Source organism: Rhinolophus sinicus, chromosome 3 (genome assembly GCF_057876585.1).
Source record: "Rhinolophus sinicus isolate RSI-liver-muscle chromosome 3, RSI-T2T, whole genome shotgun sequence".
In the NCBI taxonomy this organism is placed as follows: Eukaryota; Metazoa; Chordata; class Mammalia; order Chiroptera; family Rhinolophidae; genus Rhinolophus; species Rhinolophus sinicus.
Genome location: NC_142503.1, coordinates 99,413,452 through 99,438,679, shown reverse-complemented (window position 1 = coordinate 99,438,679; position 25,228 = coordinate 99,413,452). Strand labels below are relative to the sequence as shown.

Sequence of the window (25,228 nt, the reverse complement as noted above, 5' to 3'; positions counted from 1 at the left end):
CCACAGCCATGTCTGTGCTCTCTGAAAGAGCTCTGCTCCTGCACTTGCATTGTTAAGGGAGTCTGTCCTCTACTTTTGCTCTGTCCAAACCCCTTGCTCCTGACCCTCATTTCCAACTCCTTTGGGCTGGGACAGAGAACATAAAGTAGGACCTGGCATGGTTCTCTTCTCCAGTTTTCTGTTTCTGAGGGCCTCCCCATCTCTTCCATCCCCCCACCTCTACACCATCCTCTCTCTATTCCAGATCTCGGGATGGAAATGCCATGAAGAGAGACCCACTGCACTTTTGTCCTTCCAAAAATCAAGTCAAAGCCAACAACCCCCCAAAATAAAAGTTCTGCAGGGCTGTGCTGCCTCTCTAGTTCTCCTTAAAGCCTAAGCATTGCTAGGTGTGTTGCACAGACTTTCTCTCCAGGAGATGCGATTACTGTAGTAAGGGGTACTCATTTACCCTTGGGCAGGCATTCCTAGGAGTGAATCCCCAGGCAGAAGCTGTGTAAAGGCTAGCAGGAGGGCAGCAGCTTCCAGACTCCTGTTGGGTTGTCAGCACTGGGCACTTCCTCTCTTCTCAGGCCTGTTGGGGCTGCCTACGCTGTTTGGAAGAAACATGCTCTGAACTGGTAGAATTGCTTATTGGTCAGGGGCAGAGCTGTCTCTGCCCTCGGGTGTGGTTACCTGAGTCTGAGCTATCACCTGGAAGAGATAAGGCTGGGAGGGAATAATACACAGAGTATTAAGACTATGTGTCCTCAATATGAGGCTTATTAAATTACACAGAGATACAAATGTCATGTGAACCAGATGTTCACATAGGCTTAAACTGTGAGTGCTCCAGGACAGAGTTCTGTTCTTAAAAAATTATGGATTTATTAATTTTGAATAGGTAATCCAAGCACATGGCACAGAATTTCAGAGTATATAGTGAAAAATAATTCTCTTTTCCACTCCTGTGCCCAAGTCCCTCAGTTTCCCTCCCAGACATAATCACTGTTGCCAGTTTATTGTGCATCCTTCTGGAGACTGTCTCCGAAAGTCACAAGTGCATGTGTGTACTTAAAATAAAATGGGCATATTACATACACTGTTTTTAACTTTGTTCTTTTCACTTAAGAGTATACTTTGGAGACTTTCTTCTTATTAGTACTGTGAAGGAGGGGAAATTTTCCCTCTTTTCCCTCTTAGTTCTTTTGGCTGGTCTAATAATCATATTGACATGAGACAGGTTAACAGGAGAAAATAAACAAATTTAATTATGTATGTACATACAAGGGTTCCATAGGGACATGGGGCCTGAGGACAAATTGGGCAGTTGAAGCTTATTTGCCAACTTGAGTTAAAGAAGAGGGGATGGGGTGCCGATTGTGGTTTGGGGCTTCAAACGGGAGGAAGGCAACTCACATGTTTGGTGAATGAATGTTTGCTGTACCATCTTTTACAATGGAACACAGAGAGGACTTTAATCAGAGATCGCTCCTTGTCTCACACGTGGTTCATATTAAACTATATAGTTACTTATGATGATAGCTCTTTTCCTAGAACAGGTCCTCTATCTAAATTCTTTTAGGCAGTTAGGCGGAAGGTCAAAGATTCTTCCTGAGTCTTTGGTTCTCAAAAATCACTGGCTTAAAATAATCAATATCCTAAAAAAGGCAAATTTGGAGTGGCAAAACTCTGCAGCCCCTCAGTACATATATCATATGGGTCAGGGCTAGATTTAGAAAGCAGAAAAATCTTGTCCCCAAATGACCCTGAGCTCTGTTTCAGATCAAGCTTCTGCCTGCTTGCCACAGTGTGGCCCCAGGGCCACCTGAAGCTGTCTTGCTCAGGGAGATATCCTGCCATGTGACAGGCAGGGAGCCAATCTCCCTGCCAGCTTTCATGGAAGGGAATTGTGTCCCCTGGTCTTACCCTCATCTGGAATTTGTTCTCAGAATTTAATACATGAGATACAGCTGTCAGCCACTCCCCACCCCCCGCCCACTTGGATACTCAGTTCTTTTTTGAGGTCTTATGGGTTGGTGAAGTATGTTCTGGGCAGTGTAGATGGAGGTCATTTCAGAGACTCTGCATTTCTGGTTTGTGGAGAGAGGCTGGCAGGGGCTGTTTTTATAGGATTAATGACCAGTGGTGCTGGCAGTGGCTTCAGGTCACTCAGGTCATGGAGCTCTTTTCTTGAAAGGGTCTGGAATGCAGATGTGGAATGGGTCATAGCCCTTAACATGAAAAGCTGGTTGAATGACTTTGGGTCTATCCATAATGACCTCGTAGAGTGTTATCTCCTTTCTTTGCTTTCCCCTTGCTCTCTGCCTACTGACCTTGCTCAAAGCTTTCTTTTGATAAGCTTTGTAATCCTAGTGGTCCATTTATGCTGTCCCAAAGCAGCTCGGGTCAAATCATCTTCATTTGAATTAAATGTTCCAAAGAATAATATCATGGTGGGTATTGCTTTATGTTTCCTCAGATGAAATTGCTTACAAGATTTTGCCAATTGAATAAAGAAAAAAACAAAGTTAGATATACTGAACCTTTGTTCTTACGCACTATAGCCAGGGGCGTTCAGAGGTTATCTCATTTGATCTTTTTTTAAATACCAGTTTTATTAAGATGTAATTCACATACTATAAAATTCACCTACTTAAGTACACAGTTCAGTGGGGTTTGTTTTTTTAGTGTATTCATGCAATTGTGCAATCATCACCATAATCAATTTTAGAACATTTTCATCAATCACCTCAAAAGAAACCCCATACCATTAACAGTCACTTTCCATTTCCCCTCAACCTCCTCAGCCTAAGGCATCCACTAATCTTACTTTCTGTCTGTACAGATTTGCCTATTCTGGACATTTCACATAAATGGACTCATACAATATGTGGTCTTTTGTGACTAACTTCTTTCATTTAGCATAATATTTTCAAGATTCATCCACGTTGTAGCATGTATCAGAACTTTATTCCTTTTTATGGATAAGTAATATTTCATTGTGTGGATATGCCTCATTTTGCATATCCATTAATCAGTTGATGGACATCTGTTTTGTTTCCATTTTATTGGCTACTATGAATAATGCTGCTATGAACATTTGTGTACATTTTCTTCTCATTAGACAGCAGCTGTCTAAGGTACATATTCTATAGACCTCATTCTATAGATAACAAAATTCCTTCCAGGATGGTAGACAGCAATTTTGAACATAGCTGTTAGATTCCCGAATGCATGCTTTCCCCAATCTATGTTCATAGAATTGAAATAATTGCTTTTACAGAACCTGGTATGGATATGTCTGTAGGAAGTATCAACCTTAGAAATAAAATTATTATTTTACCAGCAAAACAGGTTTATTCAGGAATAGTAGTGGAATTACAGATCGAGACGTGCAAGTTATGGCAAACCAGGGGCAAGAGAACAAAGGAGAAGAGCATTACTTTATAGAGAAAAAGGAGGAAACTGAGAGGGGAAGCTGAAGGGAAGTCCATTGGAGGATGGCGAGAGTTCAGGGTGGTGACGGCTACTCATTGGCTGGGTTGTTGCTGGGTAAGAAGAAAATCTTCCTCCTGCTGGAGTAGTAAGCTTCTCTTTGTGAGAACCCCTTAGCTTCTTCCTCTGGGAATCTGCAAGGTGCGGTGAGTGTTTAGTGCCTGAGCGCTCCCCCTTCAGGGCTTCCCGGCTTCATTTTAATTGAGATTGCCTTTATTTATTTTCACAGAAAGAATTGTAAATGTGAACTCTTAATTTCCCATTGTGAAATTTCAGCCCTCTCCCCATTGTCTCCCTTCGTTGTTTGCCCTTTCCTTCTTTCCTAGTTTTCACTTATTTCTTTCAGGTATCGGTTCCCATTCCCTGTAGTAGGGGCAGAAGTTACTGACTCATTTACTCTTTTGGTGGAATGGCATGTTGTTCGAATTTGATATTTGCATTTGCGCGTTATCTCCATTTCAGTGAAAGCTCTGCCGCCAGTAGCGGGCAAAGAAGTGGTATGTGAGGCAGTGGACTTGTGTGTGGGGGTCTCCCTGGAAAAGCTCGTTTGCTTGCTCTGTCCCAGGGTTTCACGGATAAAGGCCACACACGTGAAGGGTTGGGGCTGCGCTTGGGCCGCCACCTGCCCGCAGCCCCCTCCAGCCAAGCCGGGCCAGGCACAACGTTGCCCCGGCAACAACCTACCCAGGCAGTAGGCGCCCTCCGAGTCCCTGCGAGAAGCGCACAGACGCAGAGGAGCGGAGTTGCCCTCCGCGCCTCAAAGTCGGACCCACCCCCGGCCCTCAGAGCCTGCAGGACGCGGCGCAATTCGGAGCCCCGCCTCCCTCGGTGGGTAGCCTGCGGAATCCACGAATCAGAGAGATCGACTCATCATCCGGGCCGGGCGCCAGGCAGCCAATCGCCGCACGCGTGTGATTCCGCGGTCTCCCGGGAGGCCGGTGGCTGGCGCTGAGTCGACGACAGCGGGAGTCGCTGCTGAGGCGACCGCGGGCGCAGGTCGCGTCTGCGCTGCTGTGCTGGGCCGGGCTGGGCTAGCGGCTGCTGGCGCCTGGCGGTGAGGGCGGGCTCCCGGGGCGGGCGGAATAGCCCCCACCTAGGGCGGTGGGAGAAGCGGCTGAGCCCAGGATGCTGGGGAGGCGGTGCGGCGGCTCCTCACTCATCCCAGGTAAGGGGGACGCCGCGCTCTCTGCGGCTCCGCTCGGAGCGCCACCCCGGCTCCGCTGCCTGCCCGCCGCCGCCCACCTGGCTCCGAGCCCCGGCCAACTCTGTCCTGGCATCCCTTAGCCCCACGTCGCTTTTCGCCGGCTCATCTCTGGGTCTGTCCCGGGCAGTTGTCCAGCCCCGCCCCCCCCAAGCGTGGCGCCCCATGTTGTGGCCCGCCAGGCTCCTGCACGCGCCCGGCTTCCCCCGGCGTCAGCGTTTCCGGGTCGCCCCCGCCAGGGTCGGCCTCCCGCCCCCTCCCCGCCTCTTCCCTCTCATTTCGCTGTGCTGACACCCCTTCCCAGCCCTGCAGTCCTGGGCGCTTTCCGGGGATGAGACTCCATCCCTCCGGGGTCGGACTTTTGCCCTCACCTCTGCCCAGGCTTCGCTTCTGCGGCCTCACCCCCATCCCTGCCCTATGCCGAGTCCTCTCTACATTTCACCCCCTAACCGTTCCCCCATGTGCTCTTGCTCCCAGATGCCTGCCTTTCTTAACTCACCTCCTCTCCCGTTTCATCAACCACCATCGGTAACACGTTTTCCTGTCTTTTACACTTAAATCTAAAGACACTTTAATACTCTCTTGTATGCCAGATCCATAGTTCTGATAACTTAATTCGTCTTTAAGTGAGAAGCAGCCATAACATGTGAAGTCCCTCGCCAGGAGTCTGGCACACAGTAGGTCTGGCACGTGGTGGACGCTCACGCATGTTGGTCTTTTAGACCTGCCAGGCCTTTGTACTCTCCAGATGGTGGTAGCAAGAGATCCAGTGTTCCAAAGGGATTACCCACTACCTGGAGAGTGGTATAGGCAATGGCAGGACGAATTAGTGAACTCCAAGTGTGATAGAGATGAAATTGTCAGTTATTTACTCACTCCATGTATTTAGAACTGAATAATTTTTGTGTTATGTGTTTTATGTTTTATTATGTTTATATATATTGTTTTATATTAATTGGTTTTGTAGAGGATTCTGAGTGAGGTTTGCAATATAATTACCCCCTATTCCACTCCACGCCATCCAGTGTTTACTGAACCTTTCTTTTTCGGGAAGAAAGCCTCTGCCTCCTATCTGAAATAGCATTGTATGTAAGAAATGTTTAATGTGTTTATCTCTCAGCTGGATAGTCTAGTTTTGCAGTGAATTTTCATCCTTTAAGAGTGGAGGAATCAGGTTTAGATTTTTTGGAATCAACTGCTAAAGAGGTCGAAAATGCTTAGGAGCGACAGTTCTGACAGGTTCTCTAAGAGTGAAAGAGTAATTATACCCCCACTCCCAATCTTTCTGGCTATCAGAGGAAATAGGTATAGCCCATTTCCCCAAAGAGTAATATAAATTTGACTTTTTAAAATTATGAAAGCAATGTTACTGGGCTCAAGCCATTGTTGCCACATTTGTCGTGATGGTCTCCAAACCTGGATGAATCAAACAGTTGGCTTTTTTCTGCTCCTGGGATCTCCAGAGCAGGCTGAAGAAAATCACGTAACTGAAGGTGGCTGTTCTAAAGTTCTGGCTTCCAACTTCACTCTCACTCTCTGGACATGCTTTGACTTATTCCCCAGGTTCCTCTTATGTACGAAAACCTAAGTGGCCGTTTATAGGTTTTTACCATGCTTCTCTTAAGGCTTTGGCCTACTCTTGACTTCTCTTCATTGCTTATTTTTCCTCCTACTTCACAGAAGAAATAGGTGGGCATCAGCCATGAACTCTTAAGGGTCTGTCATGTTTCAGTGTTCCTCCTGTACCTCTCTGATTTCTGGTTTTCTTTTGTTTTATCAGAGGAAGAGGGGTCCTCCTTTCTAAGGCTGACATCTCTGATCTCCCTCTATATTCTCAATTTTTCTCAGCCTGCATACATGCTCAGATTTCTACCATCCAAAACAAACAAAAAGATAAACCTTCCCTTGACGCTTCCCTCTTTTTTTTTCCACCCTTAGATTAATGTGGTATTTCTTAGGGTTTCACTTTTGGTTCTTTTCTCTGTTATTTCTAATTTCTTTGTCTAATTACACTTCCTTTCGTGGCTTCAAATAGCACCTGTATATTTATGGTTTTCAAAGATGTATATCCAGTCCCCATTTTTCTTGAACTTCAGGTGTTCCTTTTTGTCATCTGTCTATTGGATAAATATACTTGGATATTTGGTACTTCAAACTCTGTTATCTTTTCCTTCCCTTTCCCCTTACTCATAGCCCCCTCAAGCACATCATAAATACTCCTATTTTAAGGTCTTCACCCTAGAAACCTTAGAATCTGCTTCTTCTCACATTAAGTCTATCGCAGATCCTATTGTTCCTACCTGAAATCGTTTTCTTTCTCTCCTCATTGCCAGAAGGTTGGTTGATGCCTGGGCTATATTTCTCCTGAACAGAGTCAGTCAGTCATTTTCAACCCAGGCACTATAAAATCACCTTGGAGCTTTTAAAGGGTAAGGCTGAAGGGGTCAAGACATCCACAGAGATTCTGCTTCAGTCAGTCTGGTGTGGTGCCAGACCTTGTCATTTAAAAAATGCTTCCCACGTGCTGATAATATGCAGCTAGGGCTGAGAACTGGGCTGAGAGCTTGAAGAGGGAGTGATAGAACCCTCAGGAGTTATACTATTGAACTCATCCTTTAAAAATCAGGGTAAATGTCACTTTTGTTGACATGGTGAGTCGCTTACTTTCCTGGTATTTTGTACATGTACCTTATTAAAGTACATGTACTGATTAAAGTACTTAATCACATTTAAATTATTTCTCATGGGTCCATTTTTCTCCAAGACCAGGAGTTTCTTGAGGTCTGGGATCATGCCTAAAGGAAACTGTTTCTTCTACACCACACAACAGTTCTGACACCAAATATGTGAGTTTTCTCCCGCATTAAGCAATTCTGCAACTCTCCAGACAACAACTGGGTGTCCTACAAATTAACTCAGTTATGACACTAACTACCTGGAGTTAGTACAGGACCTCACAGATCAAGGAATTCAGGCTCGCGGAATTCGGGAAAGCTCTTATCATTACCCATTTATTATAAAGCCTGTAACTCTGTAATAGCCAAATGGAAGAGATGCATAGGGCAAGGTATGTGAGGAGGGGCATGGAGCTTCCCTGCATTCTCTGGGTATGCCATCCTCCCAGAATGTCTATGTGCTTACCATCCTGGAAGCTCTCCCAAACCCTTTAGTTAGGGTTTTTATGGAGGCTTTATTACACAGGCCTAATTGATTAAATCCTTGACCACTGGAATTAACTTAATCTACAGTCCCTTTCTCCTTCTCAGAGGTCAGGGGTTGGTTCCTTTGGTAACCAGCCACCAACCTCCAAAATAATGATGGAAAGGGGCTCATTATGTATAACAAAAGACACTCCTCTCCTATCAAATTCTAAGCTCTTATAGAGCTCTGGGCTAGGAACCTGGGACGAAGACCTAATATATTATCTATAATAATTATATCACAATGCCTTATTTATCATTTTGTCACTGACTTGTACAGTACTTAGTATATATTAGAAACTTGATAAAAATTGGTTGACTGAATCGGTTTGGTAAGTAATGTAAAACAGCTTGAATTCACAGTTTTGCAAACTGACCAGCTGTTTCTTGGCTGGCTGTTTAACAGGTCACTCACATTTTCAGTCATTCTTGCCTCTTGAGTGTTTAATCCATTTACATTAAATGTAATTACCATTATATTAGGGTTCACTTTTGACATTTTGCTATTTGTTTTCTATGTGTCTTATGTTTTTAGTTTCTCTATTGCTCCATCACTGTCTTCTTTTGTATTAAATGTTTTCTAATACATATTTTAATTAGCTTATTACTTATTTTATAATTTTTCTTTATTTTCCTGGTGATTACAATTAATATCTTAAAACAATTTACTTCGGATTAATACCAACTTAATTTCAATAGCATGCAAAAACTTTGCTTTAATAGAGTTCTATTCATTTCCCCTTCCTTTGTGCTCTTTGTCATTCAGATTCCATATTTTACATAAAAAACCCAATGATTTAAAATTGTTGCTTTGTGCAATTGTCTTTTAATTCATTAGGAACAGAAAAGAGTTACAAACAAAACTATGTCATTTTTATTTATGTGATTATCTTTATTGGTGCTGTTTATTTCTTCATGTGGATTTCAGTTACTGACTGGAGTCTTTTCATTTCAGCCTTAAAAACTCCCTTTATTTCTTGTACAATAGCTCCTCCAGTGATGAATCTTCTATTTTGTTTAGTGGGGATGTCTTAGTTTCTCCTTCATTTAAAAAAATTTTCTTTCATTTTTTTCAATTACAGTTAACATTCAATATTATTTTATATTTCAGGTGTACAGCATAGTGCTTAGACATTTATGTAATTTGCTAAGCGATCCCTGATAAGTCTAGTACCCTCTTGGCACCATAATAATTATTACTACATTATTGACTGTCTTCCCTATGCTGTACTTTACATCCCCATGACTATTTTGTAATACCTATTATACTTAATCCCTTAATCTTTTTCACCCAGATCTCCACCCCTACTCCCCTTTTGCAACCATAGTTTGTTCTCTGTATTTGTGATTCTGTTTCTGTTTTGTTTGTTCGTTAAATTGTTCTTTAGATTCCACATGTAAGTGAAATCATGTGGTATCTGTCTATCTTTGTCTGACTTATTTTACTTAGCAAATATCCGCTAGGTCCATCCATGTTGTTGCAATGTTAAGATTTCATTCTTTTTTATGGCCGAGCAATATTCCATTTTATATATGTACATATTCTTTATCCAGTTATCTATTGATGGACTTTTGGTTGCTTCTGTATCATGGCTATTGTAAATAGTGCTGCAGTGAACACAGGGATGCATATATCTTTTTCAATTAGTGTTTTGGATTTCTTTGGGTAAATCCCAGTAGTGGAATTGCTGGGTCATAAGGTAGATCTGTTTTCAGTTTTTTGAGGAACCTCTATACTGTTTTCCAAAGTGGATATACCAATTTGCAATCCTACCAATAATACATGAGTGTTCCCTTTTCTCTGCAACCTCGCCAACACTTGTTGTTTGTTGATTTATTGATGATGGCCATTCTGATGTGTGTGAGGTGATACCTCATTGTGGTTTTAATTGGCATTTCTCTGATGACTCGTGACATTGAGCATCTTTTTGTATGTCTGTTGGCCATTTGTATGTCCTCTTTGGAGAAATGTCTATTCAGGTCCTCTGCTCATTTTAAAATCAGATTATTTGCATTTTGGTGTTAAATTGTATGAGTTCTTTTTAAGTTTTGAATATTAACTTCTTATCTGATGTATCATTGGCAAATATCTTCTCCCATTCAGTAGGTTGTCTTTTCATTTTGATGGTTTTCTTCATTGTGCAAAGACTTTCTAGTTTGATGTAGTCCCATTTGTTTACTTTTTCTTTTGTTTTCCTTTCCCGAGGAGATATATCAGCAAAAATATTACTAAGAGTAATGTCAGAGAGTTTTCTGCCTATATTTTTTTCTAGGAGTTTTATGGTTTTGGGTCTTACATTTAAATCTTTAATTCATTTTGAGTTTATTCTTGTATATGGTGTAAGGTGTTCTAATTTCATTTTTTTGCATGTATCTGTCCAATTTCCCCAGCACCATTTGTTGAATACACTGTCTTTACCCTGTTGTATATTCTTGCCTCCTTATCATAGATTAATTGACCATATAGATGTGGGTTTATTTCTGGGTTCTCTATTCCATTGATCTATTTTTATGCTAATGTCTGTTTTTATGCCAGTACCATGCCATTTTGATGACTGTAGACTTAAGGTTTGATATCACCTAGCGTGACACCTCCAACTTTGTTCTTATCTCTCAAGATTGCTTTGGCTATTTGGGATATTTTGTAGTTCCATATAATTTTAGGATCATTTGTTCTAGTTCTGTGAAAAATGTCATTGGTATTTTGATAGGGATTGCATTGAATCAATAGTTTGCTTTGAGTAGTGTGGACATTTTCATGATGTTAATTCTTCCTATCCAGGAGCATGGTATATGCTTCCATTTATATGTATCTTTTTCGATTTCTTCCTTCAATGTCTTACAATTTTTTTGAGTACAGGTCTTTTACCTCCTTGGTTAAATTTATCCCTAGGTATTTTATTCTTTTTGATGCAATTACAAATGGGAATATTTTCTTAATTTCTCTTTATGATAGTTTGTTATTGGTGTATTAAAATCTAACCAATTTCTGAATATTTTGTATCCTACTACTTTACTGAATTCATTTACCAGTTCTAGTGCTTTTTTGTGTGGAATTTTTAGGCTTCTCTCTATGTAGTCTCTTGTCATCTGGTAATGACAGTTTTACTTCTTCATTTCCAATTTGGATGCCTTCAATTTCTTTTTCTTGTTTGATTGCTGTGGTTAGGACTTCCAATACTATCTTGAATAAAAGTGGTAAAAGTGGGCATCCTTGTCTTGTTCCTGATCTTAAGGAAAATGCTTTTAACTTTTGACCATGGAGTATGATGTTAGCTGTGGGTTTATCGTATGTATGGCCTTTATTATGTTGAGAGATGTTCCCTCTATTCCCACTTTGCTGAGAGTTTTTATTATAAATGGGCACTGGATGTTGTCAAATGCTTTTTCTGCATCTATTGATATGATCATATGATTTCAATGTTTGTTTTATTTATGTGGTGTATCATGTTAATTGATTTGTGGATATTGAACCAACCTTGTATCCCAGGAATAAATCCCACTTGTTCATGGTGTATGCTCTTTTTAATGTATTGCAGAATTCGGTTTGCTAATATTTTGTTGAGGACTTTATACCTGTGTTCCTCAGGATAATTGGCTTATAGTTTTCTTTTATTGTAGTGTCTTCAGTTCTCGAAACAGAATAATGTGTAAAATGAGCTTGGGAGCATTTTCCTTTAATTTTTGGAATCGTTTGAGTCTGATAGGTTCTAATTCTTTGAATATTTGGTAAAATTTGTCTATTAAGCCATCTGGTCCAGGACTTTTGTGTTTTGGGAGTTTTTTCATTCCTGATTCGATTGCATTAGTTGTCACGACACAGCAGCTTAACCGTTTGTTTACTTCTACCTGCCCCCAAAGAAAGGAGAGTCTGTAAGATGGATCCTTTCAGGGACTTTGCTAAACCTTTGTGTTTGCACCTTATGCCTCCCTGTTTGGTCCCAGAAAGATGACTGGACAGTCAATAACGAGTAAGATTCCTCACAGAAGGAACAACTGAAGCCAGACGCAGTCACGTGGGGACCAACAGGAGAACCCACGGGGTTCACAGAGGTGGGCACAGCTCCCCACATTCCTCAGGCTAAGGAAAGCCTCCGCCTCTGTGGCTGCATTCCTTCCCCAAACCTGCAAGGGAAGTGATTCGATGAGGTGCTCTCCATCTATTCATATACATGTAGGTCTTGTCCCTTGGGGAATTTGAGACTTAATGGTCCAGCTGCCTGCAGGCAAGGGTGATTGACTTAAATCGGTTTCCTATTATGGCGTATAGGATTCACAGATCTTGAGATTGACAAGCTTTATCTCCTTTACTTCCCCACCGAACTAATAAAAGCTGATGCAAGGCCCGATTCTGGGCTTCCAGTCCTTGAGATTGGGGGTCCCTTGGTCTGCTTAAACTCTATTCATGACTACTGTCTTTTCTTAACCCTGCGCCGCCCTCCTCACTCCCCACAACTCTCGTCGCGCGGGACGCGACAATTAGTAACTAGTTTTGTTATAGGTCTGTTCAGATTTTCTGTTTTTCCTTGATTCACTTTTGGAAGATTGTATGCTTCTTGAAATTTATCCATTTCTTCCATATTGTCCAATTTGTTGGCATGTAATTGTTCATAGTAATTTCTTATAATCCTTTGTATTTCTGTAGTTTCAATTGTCACTTCTCTTTCATTTCTGAATTTGTTTATTTGGGTCTTCTCTCTTTTTTTATTGATGCATCTGGTGAAAAGTTATCAGTTTTGTTTATCTTTTCAAGAACCAGCTCTTGGTTTCATTGATCTTTTGTTTCTTTAGACTTCATTTATTTCTGCTCTGATCTTAATTATTTCCTTCCTTCTACTCAATTTGGGCTTTGTGTATTGTTCTTTTGCCATTTCCTTTAGGTGTAAGGTTTGATTGTTTATTTAAGAATTTTCTTATTTCTTGAGGTAGGCCTGTATTTCTATAGTTTTTGGGTTGTTGTTTTCATTTTCATTTGCCTCAAGGTATCTTTTGATTTCTTCCTTGATCTCATTGTTAACCCATTCATTGTTTAATAGCATGTTATTTAGCCTCCATGTGTTTGTGTTTTTCAGTTTTCTTCCTGTAATTCATATCTAGTTTCATGCCATTGTGGTTGGAGATGATGCTTGATATAATTTCAGTCTCATTAAATTTATGGAGACTTGTTTTATGGCCTAACATATGGTCTGTCTTGTAAAATGTTCCAGGTGCTCTTGAAAAGAATGTATGTTTTGCTTTGGGATAAAATGCTCTAAAAATATTAACTAAATCCATCTGGTCTAATAATGTCATTTAAGGCCACTGTTTCTTTGTTAATTTTCTGTCTGTATGATTTATCCATTGATGTTAATGGGATATTAAAGTCCCCTACTATGACTGTATTACTGTCAGTCCTTCCCTTTATGTCAGTCAATATTTGCTTTATGAATTTAGGTGCACCTATATTATGTGCGTACATATTTACAAGGGTTATATCCTCTTGCTGGATTGATCCCTTAATCATCAGGTAAATGTCTTTCTTTGTCTCTTGTTATAGCCTTTGTTTTGAAGTCTATTTTGTCTGATATATGTATTGCTACCCCACCTTTTTGTTTTGTTTTGTTTTCATTTGCATGAAATGCCTATTTTTCATCCCTTTTCTTTCAGTCTGTGTATAATTTTCAATCTGAAGTGGGTCTCTTATAGACAGCATATGTATGGATCTTTTTTTCTTATTCATTCATCTACCCTGTGTCTTTTGATTGGAGCATTTAAGCTACTTATATTGAAAGTGAATAGTGATAGGAATGTAGTTATTGTCATTTTATTTTTCATACTTATGTTGTTTTTCTCCCTTCTTAAAGAGGCCCCTTTAACGTTTCTTTTCTTCCCCCCCTCCCCCCCCATTTTCCCAAACTTCATTAAAGAAAAAACAATGATAAAGCTCTGGAACATAGTCAACTTTCTGGAATTCTTTCGAAAATGTGACATTTGATTTCCAAACACATGCCAGAACATACATGGTTCCCAATTGTACTAAGTAGGTGAGAGGCTGAAATCCTAAAACGTTCATCTTCCAAATTTCCCGTCTGTGGTCTATCATTGGGTTGGCAATAATTGCCTGAATAGCTACTATGGCTTTGTTAATTTTTGTCTGTAGCTCTCTGAGCTATTTGATATGTAGCAATCACAGAATTTGAGCAGTTTCATTAAGAACTGCATCTGTTTTATAAGAAACTCTCCTGTATCCAAACCAAGAATATGCTTGTCTAAAGCAACAAACGGGCAAGCCCTCTTTTGTTTGATTTGCTTTAGCAACTGCATTCTGTGTCAGGCGCTCCTGGACCAAATTGTGAATTGCCTTAAGCTTTACCAGGTAATCATCATGACGCTGAATCTGAAGGTTAGCTAAAGCCATTACACTGGCCTTAAAATCAGGATTATTTCCATCCAAATTGATCAATGGCTCTGCATTTTGAGCTGCATTGTCAGCATTTTTTGTATTATCTCCATATTCAAGCCTAACAGCTAAACCAAGAAGCCAGTCAATTGCTTCTTACTGATCTTGAATCTTGAAAAGACAACGTTTCTGAGATACTTTTCAAAGAATTTAGCCCAGTCACTGCTGTGGATGTTTCTTAAATTACCTCTGTCTTCAGTCTTGTAATGTCTGATTTTTTGGTCTTCAAGCCAAACAATAAAGTTTCCAAATTTTGTTTCATCTTTGTAATTGAAGCCAGTAGGGTTGTGGTAGTCGAGGGCCGTCAGCTTGCGGAGAAACATACTAGTTCCCACTTCTCGGTCTGGTCCCTTGGGCTTCGGATGGGAGAGGAGAGGTGAGGAGGTGCAGGCAGTGCAAGCACAGGCAATGTGGTGAGAAGGCTGGCTAACATTTCTTGTTGTACTGGTTTGGTGATGATGAACTACTTTAGCTTTTTCTTGTCTCGGAAGCTCTTTATTTCTTCTTTGATTTGAAATTATGGCCTTACTGGGTAGAGTAATCTTGATTGTAGGTCCTTGCTTTTCATCACTTTGAATATTTTCTGCCAATCCTTTCTGGCCTGCAAAGTTTATGTTGAGAAGTCAGCTGACAATCTTAGGGGAACTCCCTTGTAGGTAACTAACTGCTTTTCTCTTGCTGCTTTTAAGATTCTCTGTTTGTCTTTAACATTTGCCATTTTAATTATGATGTCTCTTGGTGTGGGCCAGTTTGTATTCATCTTGTTTGGGACTCTGTGCCTCCTGGACTTGTATGTCTATTTTCTTTGCCAGGTTGATGTTGTCCCAGAGGCCCCTTAAACGATCCTCGGTTTTTAAAATTCTTTTTTCTTTTTGCTGTTCTGATTGGGTGTTTTCTGCTACCATGTCTTCCAAATGGCTGATTTGATTGTCTGCTTCATCTGATCTGTTGATTCCTTCTAGTGTATTTTTCATTTCAGTTATCGTAGTCTTTATTACTGACTTTTTAAAAATGGTTTTTATGTCTTTTTTTAAACGTTTATTATGTCTTTGATGAAGTTCTCACTGAGTTGATCTATTCTTCCCTTAAGTTTGTTGAACATGCTTACAACCAGTGCATTGAACTCTGTGCCTGGTAGATTGCTTGCCTCCATTTCATTTAATCCTTTCATTTGGGATTGTTTCCTTTTCTCCTTATTTTGGCCTCTTCCCTGTGTTTGTTTTTATGTATTGGGTAGGTCTGTTCCATCTCCCAGTCTTGGGAGGGTGGCCTTATGTAGTAGGTGTTTTGTGGGGCCCAGTGGCACAGTCTCACTGTTCACCTGAGCTGGGGGCTGCAGGAGTGTCCCTTGTGTGGCTTGTGTGTGCCCTCCTGTTGTAGTTCAGCCTTGATTACTGTTTGCACCTCAGTGGGTGGGGTGACCCTCAGGCTGACTGGCTGAGAGGACTGTCCATGAAGACAGCGGGTGCTGACCCCATGAGGCAGGATTTGCCCCAGTGTGGCTCTGGTGCCTACTGAGAACACCTTTTGGGTGTGCCATTTGGAGGTTATTGGGTGGTTCTCTGTTGTGGTGTGAGGAGGCTGGCCACTGGGTTTGGTGGTTCTGGGGCCTCTTGGGAGGGGCGTGGTGCAGGCTGAAGTCAACCACTGCCTGTACCTGGTCCGGGGCCACCTTCTAGGAACTACAAAGTAATCCATGGTTGGCAGCTGCCTGTACAAGGCCCAGAATTATGTGGGAGAGGCTATGCTGTTATCTGAGTCTAGTTGCTACCTGTGCTGAGTCTGGGACCACTCAGCAAAAGGCACAGGGCACACTGAGACCAGCTACCACCTGCCTGGGGCCTACAGACCTTGGGGCGTTTTGAAGGAAGGCTGCAGTGTTGGCCAAGTTTCCTTTTAGGCACAGCCAATGAAAGAGCTAAGGGCAGTGTGTGAGTTGGGTGATATGGGGTCTCAGGGAGTCACCAGGGTGGAGTGAGTGGTGTTCACCTGGTTTAATGCAGATTCAGTTTTGGTGCTTGCTTGCCCCTGCATATGAGGGGAGGGCTCAACACAGAGAGAATGGTGGCCCTCACCTTGAAACCATACAATTCAGTTTCTCCCTTTATGTCTGTGGTACTTTTCCAGCTGCGTTCCCTTCCGTGGAGCTCAAGGTGAATGCCCATGAGCAAGTGAGTCTCTGTGTGGGCAGCAGCCCTTGGTCTCTCTGGTTTAGGATGGAATCACTGCCGATCTTTATAGCCAGCTGTTGTGGGTATTACACTTTCCAGTACTGGATCCCTGGGCTGAGTAGCCTGATATGGGGCTGGGTGCCCTCACTCTTCAGTGGAGACATGTGTAGCTAAGATATCCCTCCCGATTCTCAACTGCCACACATGGGTGTGGGATCAGCCCGTTTGGCATCTCTACCCCTCCTACTGGTCTTGACATGGCCTCTTCTTTATATCCTTAGTTATAGGAATGTGTCCATCATTTTTTTAAGGGTAGTTTTGCTGGATATAGAATTTTTGATTGATAATCCTTTTCTTTTAGCACTGTGACTATGTCATCCCATTGCCTCTGGCCTCTTGGTTTTTGATGAGAGATGAGCTCGTTATCTTATTGAGGATTTTATATGTGATGAGTCACTTTTCTCTTGGTACCTTCAAGATCCTCTGTCTTTGGCTTTTGACAATTTGATTATAATGTGTCTAGGTGCACGTTTCTCTGAGTTTATCCTACTTGGTGTTTATCTAGTTCATTGGATGTTTAATATTTTTTATTGAATTTAGGATGTTTTCAGCCATTTATTTATATAAATTTGATTTTATCCCTTTCTGTCTTTTTCTGGGACTTCTATTACACATGTTTTGGCATGCTTGATGATATCTCACAGGTCTGAGGCTGAGTTCATTTTTCTTCATTCTTTTTTATTTCTATTCTTCAGATTGGAAAGTTGATCTATTTTTAAGTTTGCTGATTCTTCTCCTAGTTTAAGTTGGCTGTTGAGCCCCTTAGTGAATTTTTTTTTTTTTTCCCTTACTGAATTTTTTGTATCAATGATTGTACTTTTCAACTCTAGGGTTTCTATTTGGTTCATTCTTTTAAAAAAAAATAATTTTCATTTCTATTGATATTTCCTATTTGGTAAGAAATAATTTTCACAACTTCCTTCAATTATTTATACATGGCCTTTAAAGTGTTCTTTGAATATATTTACAATAGCTAATTTAACGTTTTTTTCTAGTAAGTCCAACATCTGGGGTAGTTGGGGTAGTCCAACATCTCAGGGATGGTTTCTATTGACTGCCTTCCTCCCTGTGTATGGGTCATACTTCTTTGTTTCTTTGTGTGTCTCATAGTTTTCCATCGAAAAATGGCCACTCTGGAAATCAGACCCTTCTTCCCCAGAGTTTGTTTATTGTTGCTGTTTGTTCTGTTATTTTTTGGGTCTAATTCTGTGAAGTTTGTATTCTTTGTCCTATGTAACCACCGAAGCCTCTGCTTGGTTAGCCTAGTGGTTGGTCATCTAATTATTGGACAGATTTCCTTAAATGTCTTGAAATCATAAGTCTCCCACTCTTTGTTGAGGTGTGTGTGTATGTGTGTGTGTGTGTTGACTCCCTTCATGCACCAGAGGTTCACATTGCCTTAGCCTTCACTTCCTGCTTATATAGAACAACAAGGTCAACCAGAGGTGAGAGATTAGGGCCTTCCCAGGTAGTTCCTGGGCATGTGCAATGTGCATGACTTCTAGGTTCTCAAGAATACATTGGAGCTTTTCAAAGTCCTCTATGTACAACTCATTCCTCAATTTTTCCTAGTTAGGTTTTTAATTAATGTCTTGTTTGCCCCAACTGTTATTGCTGTAGCAGACAGCTAATTAAACAGTTGTCTCTGATTACTTTTAACAAGCACCGTGGTGATAGGATTGGTTACATTGAGGGTGCTCTGATTCAGGTCCAATAAAGATAAGCTCTTAGAATTAGGCTTTTCCAGTGAGCTGCTAGATAGGTTAAATAGTGACAGTTCTTTGGAGATGTGGTTTTCAGGAGTTCCTAACTTCTTATTCCCCCTGAAGTGGCTACTGGGTTGCTGTTGTTCACAGTTACCATGTTTGCGGGTTGTTAGTTTCCAAGGCTTCCACAGGGCTGGGGAGAGGGAATAGGGCAAATTAAAATGCCATAAATCTTATTCTGCTTACTGAAAGTCAGCTGGTTTTCTTGAATACATGCTTCTTGGATTGTTGCAAGCTTTTGGATAATTTTCAGATTTCTGAAAACGTTGATTTTGTATTTTTGCCAGTGTTCTCATTACTTTTATGGAGGATCAGACTTTTGGAATTCCTTACTCTGCCATGCTGCTGGATATGCTTCCTCCAGTCTTTTTGTATTTATGTAGTAGAAGGGGTTCATGCATTACATTTTATCCGATTGTTTAGATTACTGACAATTCTGACTTTATACAGTTCTATTTTTACAGTTTTATTAGCTAATATTCCCCTACACTCTGGCTATGTCCATTACTTAATATCTTCTGAATGTGTGCTATCTTCTTCCACTTTGAGGCTATCAATGCTAATTTCTATCCTTTATATATATATATATATATATATATATATATATATATATATATATACATAAATATATATATGTATAATTTATTGGGATGACAATTGTTAGTAAAATTACATAGATTTCAGGTGTACAATTCTATATTACATCATCTATAAATCCCATTGTGTGTTCACCAGCCAGAGTCAGTTCTCCTTCCATCACCATATATTTCATCCCCTTACCCTCATCTCCCACCCCCCACCCCCTTTACCCTCTGGTAACCACTAAACTATTGTTTATGTCTATGAATTTTTGTTTCTCATTTGTTTGTCTTGTTCTTTTGTTGTTTTTGGTTTATATATCACATACCAGTGAAATCATATGGTTCTCTGCTTTTTCTATCTGACTTATTTCGCTTAGCATCATACTCTCAAGATCCATCCATGTTGTCACAAATGTTCCTATATCATCTTTTCTTACCGCCGAATAGTATTCCATTGTGTATATATACCACAACTTCTTTATCCATTCATCTATCGAAGGACATTTTGGTTGTTTCCATGTCTTGGCCACTGTAAACGAAGCTGCGATGAACATTGGAGCACTTGTGTCTTTATGTAGAAATGTTTTCAGATTTTTTAGTTAGATACCCAGGAGAGGGATTGCTGGGTCATATGGTAATTCTATTCATAATTTTTTGAGGAACCTCCACACTGCCTTCCATAACGGCTGCACCAGTCTGCATTCCCACCAACAGTGTATGAGGGTTCCTTTTTCTCCACAGCCTCTCCAACACCTGTTACTCTTTGCCTTGTTGATGATAGCCATTCTGAATGGGGTGAGGTGATATCTCATTGTGGTATTTATTTGCATTTCTCTGATGATTAGTGATGTTGAGCATTTTTTCATATGTGTATTTGCCATTTATATGTCCTCTTTGGAGAAATGTCTCTTCAGGTCCTCTGCCCATTTTTCAGTTGGGTTGTTTGTTTTTTGTTGTTGAGTTTCATGAGTTCCTTGTATATTTTGGATATTAGCCCCTTATCAGAGCCACTGTTTGCAAAAATCTTCTCCCATTCAGTTGGTTGCCTCTTTATTTTGTCGATGGTTTCTTTTGCTGTGCAGAAGCTTTTAAGTTTTATATACTCCCATTAGTTTATTTTAGCTTTTACTTCCATTGCCTTTGGAGTCAAATTCATAAAATGCTCTTTGAACCCAAGGTCCATAAGTTTAGGACCTATGTTTTCTTCTATGTAGTTTATGGTTTCAGGTCTTATGCTTAAGTCTTTGATCCATTTGGAATTAATTTTGGTACCTGGTGACAGATAGCAGTCCAGTTTCACTCTTTTGCACATGGCTATACAATTCTCCCAGCACCATTTATTGAAGAGGCTGTCTTTTCTCCATTGTATGTTTTCTGCTTCTTTGTCAAAAATTATCTGTCCATATTTATGTGGTTTTATTTCTGGGTTCTTAATTCTATTCCATTGGTCTATGTGTCTGTTTTTCTGCCAATACCATGCTTTTTTGATTATTGTAACCCTGTAGTACAAGCTAAAGTCAGGGAGTGTGATACCTCCAGCATTGTTCTTTTTTCTTAGGATTGCTTTGGCTCTTTGAGGTCTTTTGTGGTTCCATACAAATTTGATGAATTTTTGTTCTATTTCTTTAAAAAAATGCCATTGGGATTTTGATGGGGATTGCATTAAATCTGTATATTGCTTTGGGTCATGTGGCCATTTTAACTATGTTGATTGTTCCAATCCATGAGCACGGAATGTCTTTCCATTTCTTTGTGTCTTCTTCAATTTCTTTTAAAAATGTCTTACAGTTTTCAGCATATAGGTCTTTCACATCTTTGGTTAAGTTTATTCCTAGGTATTTTATTATTTTTGCTACAAATACAAAAGGAATTTTTTAAAAATTTCTTTTTCTGAGATTTGATTGTTAGTATATAGGAATGCAATGACTTTTGTACATTGATTTTGTAGCTGGCAACTTTACTGTATTCGTTGATTGTTTCTAATAGCTTTTTGGTGGAGTCTATAGGTTTTCTATATATAGCATCATGTCATCTGAAAAGAGTGACAGTTTACCTTCTTCATTCCCAATTTGGATGCCTTTTATTTCTTTGTCTTGCCTGATTGCTCTGGCGAGGACTTCCAACACTATGTTGAAAAGCAGAGGTGATAGGGGACAGCCCTGCCATGTTTCTGAACATAGAGCAAAGGGCTTCAGTTTTTAACCATTAATTATGAGATTAGCTGAAGTTTTGTCATATATGGCCTTTACTATGTTAAGGTGTTTTCCTTCTATACTTATTAAGTTTTTAAATCATAAATGGATGCTGTATCTTGTCAAATGCTTTTTCTGCATCAATTGATATAATTATATGATTTTTGTCCTTTATTTTGTTTATGTATCACATTGATGGATTTGCATATGATGAATCATCCTTGTGCCCCTGGGATGAATCCCAGTTGATTGTGATAAATCAGTTTTTAATGTATTGCTGCATTCGATTTGCTAGAATTTTGTATAGGATTTTTGCATCTGTATTCCTCAGAGATATTGGTCTGTATTTTTTTTGTGTTGTCCTTAGCTGGTTTTGGTATCTGGGTAATGTTGGCCTCATAAAATGAGTTAGGGAGTATTGTCTCTTCTTCTGCTTTTTGGAAGAGTTTGAGTAAGACAGGTATTAGATCCTCTTTGAAAATTTGGTAGAATTCACTACAAAGCCATCTGATCCCAGACTTTTGCTTTTGGAAAGGTTTTGGATGACTGAATCAATTTTCTCACTGGTAATCGGTCTATTTAGATTTTCCAGTTCTTCATGGTTCAGCCTTGGAAGGCTATATGTTTCTAAGAACTTGTCCATTTCTTCTAGGTGGCATATAGTCCTTCATAGTATTCTTGGATGATCCTTTGTATTTCTGTGGCATCTGTGATAACTTCCCCTTTTTCATTTCTGATTTTGTTTATTAGTGTCATTTCTCTTTTTATCTTTGTGAGTCTAGCCAAAGGTTTGTCAATTTTATTAATCTTTTCAAAGAACCAGCTCTTTTTCACATTAATTTTTTAATTGTCTTTTGTTCTGTATTTCATTATGTCTGCTCTCATTTTTATTATTTCCATTCTTCTGCTGATCTTGGGTTTCATTTGTTAGTCTTTTTCTAGGTCTTTAAGTGTAACGTGAGGTTTTTTATTTGGGATTTTTCTTGTTTCTTGAGATAGGCCTGTAATGATATAAATTTCCCTCTTAAAACCTCTTTGGCTGCATCCCATAAATTTTAGTAGGATGTAATTTCATTCTCATTTGTTTCTACGTATCTTTTGATCTCTCCTCTTATTTCTTCTGTGACCCCGTTGTTCTTCAAAAGTATGTTGTTTAATCTCTACGTATTTGTGGTTTTTCCTGCTTTCTTTTTGCAGTTGATATCCAATTTGAAAGCCTTGTGATCAGAGAATATGCTTGGTATGATTTCAATCTTCTTAAATTTGCTGAGGCTAGTTTTATGTCCCAATATATGGTCTATCCATGACAATGTTTCATGTACACTAGAAAAGAATGTATAGTCTGATGTTTTAGGATGAAGTGCTCTATAAATGTCAATTATGTCCATTTCATCTAATGTGTCATTTAGGGCTACTATTTCATTATTTATTTTCTGTTTGTATGATCTATCCATAGCTGTCAATGATGTATTTAAGTCCCCTAGTATAATTGTGTTTTGGTCAATTTCTCCCTTTAGTTCTGTTAGTAGTTGCTTGATATATTTCGGTGCTCCTGACTGGATGCATAAATATTGATGACTGTTATGTCTTTTTGTTGTATAGTCCCCTTTACCATTATGAAATGTCCATCTTTGTTTCTTTTTACCTTTTTCACCCTGAAGTCTGTTTCATGTGATATCTGTATGGCTACAGCTGATTTTCTCTGGATACCATTTGCTTGGAGTGTCAATTTCCACCCTTTCACTTTGAGTCTATGCTTGTCATTGTAGCCGAGATTTGTCTCTTGGAGACAGCTTATGGTTGGGTTTAGTTTTTTGATCCATTCTGCTACTCTGTGCCTTTTTATTAATGAGTTCAGGCCATTTACATTTAGGGTGATTATTGATATGTGTGGATTTCCTATCATTCTATCTTTAGTTTTCTGGTAAAGCCATGTCTCCACTGTTTCTTTGCCTTTTTGTTGCTGTCTGTTATTTCTGGGTGGTGGTATTCTATGTTTCCTTCTGTTTCTTCTTTTATTTCAGTATATACTTCAGTTCTAGATTTTTTTTGAGTGGTTACCCTTAAGTTTATGTAAAAGAAAGTTTGATATTTAGAGTATTTCTTCAGCATGCTTACTTTCTCCATTCCCATATTCCAGTTCAGGCCTTTACTCTCCCCCTTTTTATGTTTTAGTTGCCACAAATTGTCCCTGTTGATCGTGGTCGAATAGCCTCGTTTAGTATTTCTTGTAATGCAGGTCACGTATTAGAAAATTCCATCAGCTTCTGTATGTCTGTAAAGGTCTTTATTCCCCCTTCATATCTAAAGGATATCTTTGCTGGTTATATTATTCTTGGCTCATAATTTCTCTCTTCCAATAGTTTGAATATTTGGTTCCACTCCCTCCAGGCTTGTAGAGTTTCTGCTGAAAAATCTGATGATAATCTAATGGGCTTTCCTTTGAAGTTTTCCATCTTCTTTTCCCTGGCTGCCTTGAGGATTCTTTCTTTGTCATTGATTTTAGACAGCTTCAATACAATGCGCCTTGGAGAAGGCCTGTTAGGATTGAGGTAATTAGGTGTTCTATTTGCTTCTTGGATTCGAGGATCCAGTTTTTCCACAACTTTGGGAAGTTCCCGTTGACTATTTGTTTGAATATACTTTCTGTCCTTCTCTGTTTCTTCTCCTTCTTGTATCCTCATTATTCTCTTCTTGTATCCTCATATTCTCCCTTATATTGCTCTTTCTGATGGAGTCAAAAAGTTCTTGTAGAGTTCTTTCATTTCTTTTAAGTCTCAAGTCGCTTTCTTCTTCCATCTGTGTCATTTCCAGGTTTCCATCTTCGATGTCACTGATTCTTTCCTCCATCTGGTCAACTCTACTACCTAAGCTTGCTATTTCATTCTTCATTTCTTTTTATTTTATTTTAATTTATTGGGGTGACAATTGTTAGTAAAATTACATAGATTTCAAGTGTGCCATTCTTCATTTCTTCTATGGAGTTCTTAATCTCCAGAAATTCAATTTGTTTCTTTTAAAATTTCAATCTTTTTGGTAAAATGTTCATGTTGTTCTTTGATTGCGTTTCTGAGTTCATTAAACTGCCTTTCTGTGTTTTCTTGTATTTCATTGAGTTTTTTCTGAACTGCAGTCCTGAATTCTCTGTCACTTAAGTCACATATTTCCATATCTTTAAGTTCTTTTTCTGGAGACTTTTCACTTTCTTTCTGAGCTGTCTTGTTTCCTTGGTTATTCATGGCAATTAATTAGTTATTATTTCTCTTCCGAGACATGTACTGGAGTGGGTTCTGCAACAGGTTGATAGGAAGAGGTCTGTCTTTTGTTTTCCAGTACATGTTGGTAGAATGTTTTATTTTCTGTCTGACTGCAGCCCTTTTTTCTGTCTCACACTGTAGTGTTATATTTTCTCTGCACTATTCCAGCTTCTCCCACAATTGGGATATTCCCTGGGAGGCGGACTTCTCCTCTGTTAACAGTTCGCCTGGGTGCTAGGGCACCACATCCTTGTGGGTATGCGGAGAGCTTTTGGAGTTCGAAAGGTCTTCCTGCACCAGAATCAGAGCCTGTGTGTTTTAGCAGTTCTGTTTACTCCGGCAGGGATCCGCCCAGATAGGTGGGGACAGGGGCGGGGTGAATTGTGAGAATTGGCCCAGAGCAATGGCAGCGACCACCACCACAGCCGGTCCTGCTTCCACAGCTCCCACCCCTTTGCCGGAACCATTAGGGCTACAAATCTGTGTCTGTGGACCACAGTTCTCAGAACTGCGAATATTCTTGTCTTTTGACCTGACACTGCTAATTGTCCGATTCTAGCACTGGGCAGGTGTGGGCGGGGCGAGCTCTGGGAGGATAGGGCGGGGTCGGGCTAGTCTCAGTGCCTAAGGCTTCCATTCTCTCTGGTAGGGAGGGCTTAAACCTCCATTTTCGTCCTTCTTCCCTCAGTCTTTGCTCCAAGATCTTTGCCGTGATCATCTGTGTTATATGCTGCCCCCTCAGCCCTGTGGGCCATAAACAGAGCCTTAAGAATCCGAGTTTTTCCCTCTCCCACAGCTGTGGCAGTTCTAGGATGCAGCTAGCTTGGAGCAATGAGCTACGTCTGCATCCTGCGCCCACTCGGTCTCGTATCCCCACTTCTCCC

General features: G+C 40.1%; 1 protein-coding gene and 1 pseudogene across 5 annotated transcripts in view; one reads left to right on the top strand and one right to left on the bottom strand.

Moving 5' to 3' along the window:
- Positions 1-25,228, top strand: part of TPST1 (tyrosylprotein sulfotransferase 1) — a 173,936-nt gene that overhangs the window by 538 nt on the left and 148,170 nt on the right. The window contains exon 1 of one of the 5 annotated variants that reach the window (XM_088796800.1): positions 4,391-4,642. The exons of 1 other annotated variant lie outside the window; for it this stretch is intronic. The gene's annotated coding sequence lies outside the window, so the exon portion shown is untranslated. Of the gene's footprint in view, positions 1-4,390; positions 4,643-25,228 lie in introns of those variants that run through there. 3 more of the 5 variants (XM_088796802.1, XM_088796804.1, XM_088796803.1) reach the window with 3 other exon arrangements.
- On the bottom strand, positions 13,730-14,640 carry LOC109438567 (tRNA-splicing ligase complex subunit RTRAF pseudogene; annotated as a pseudogene).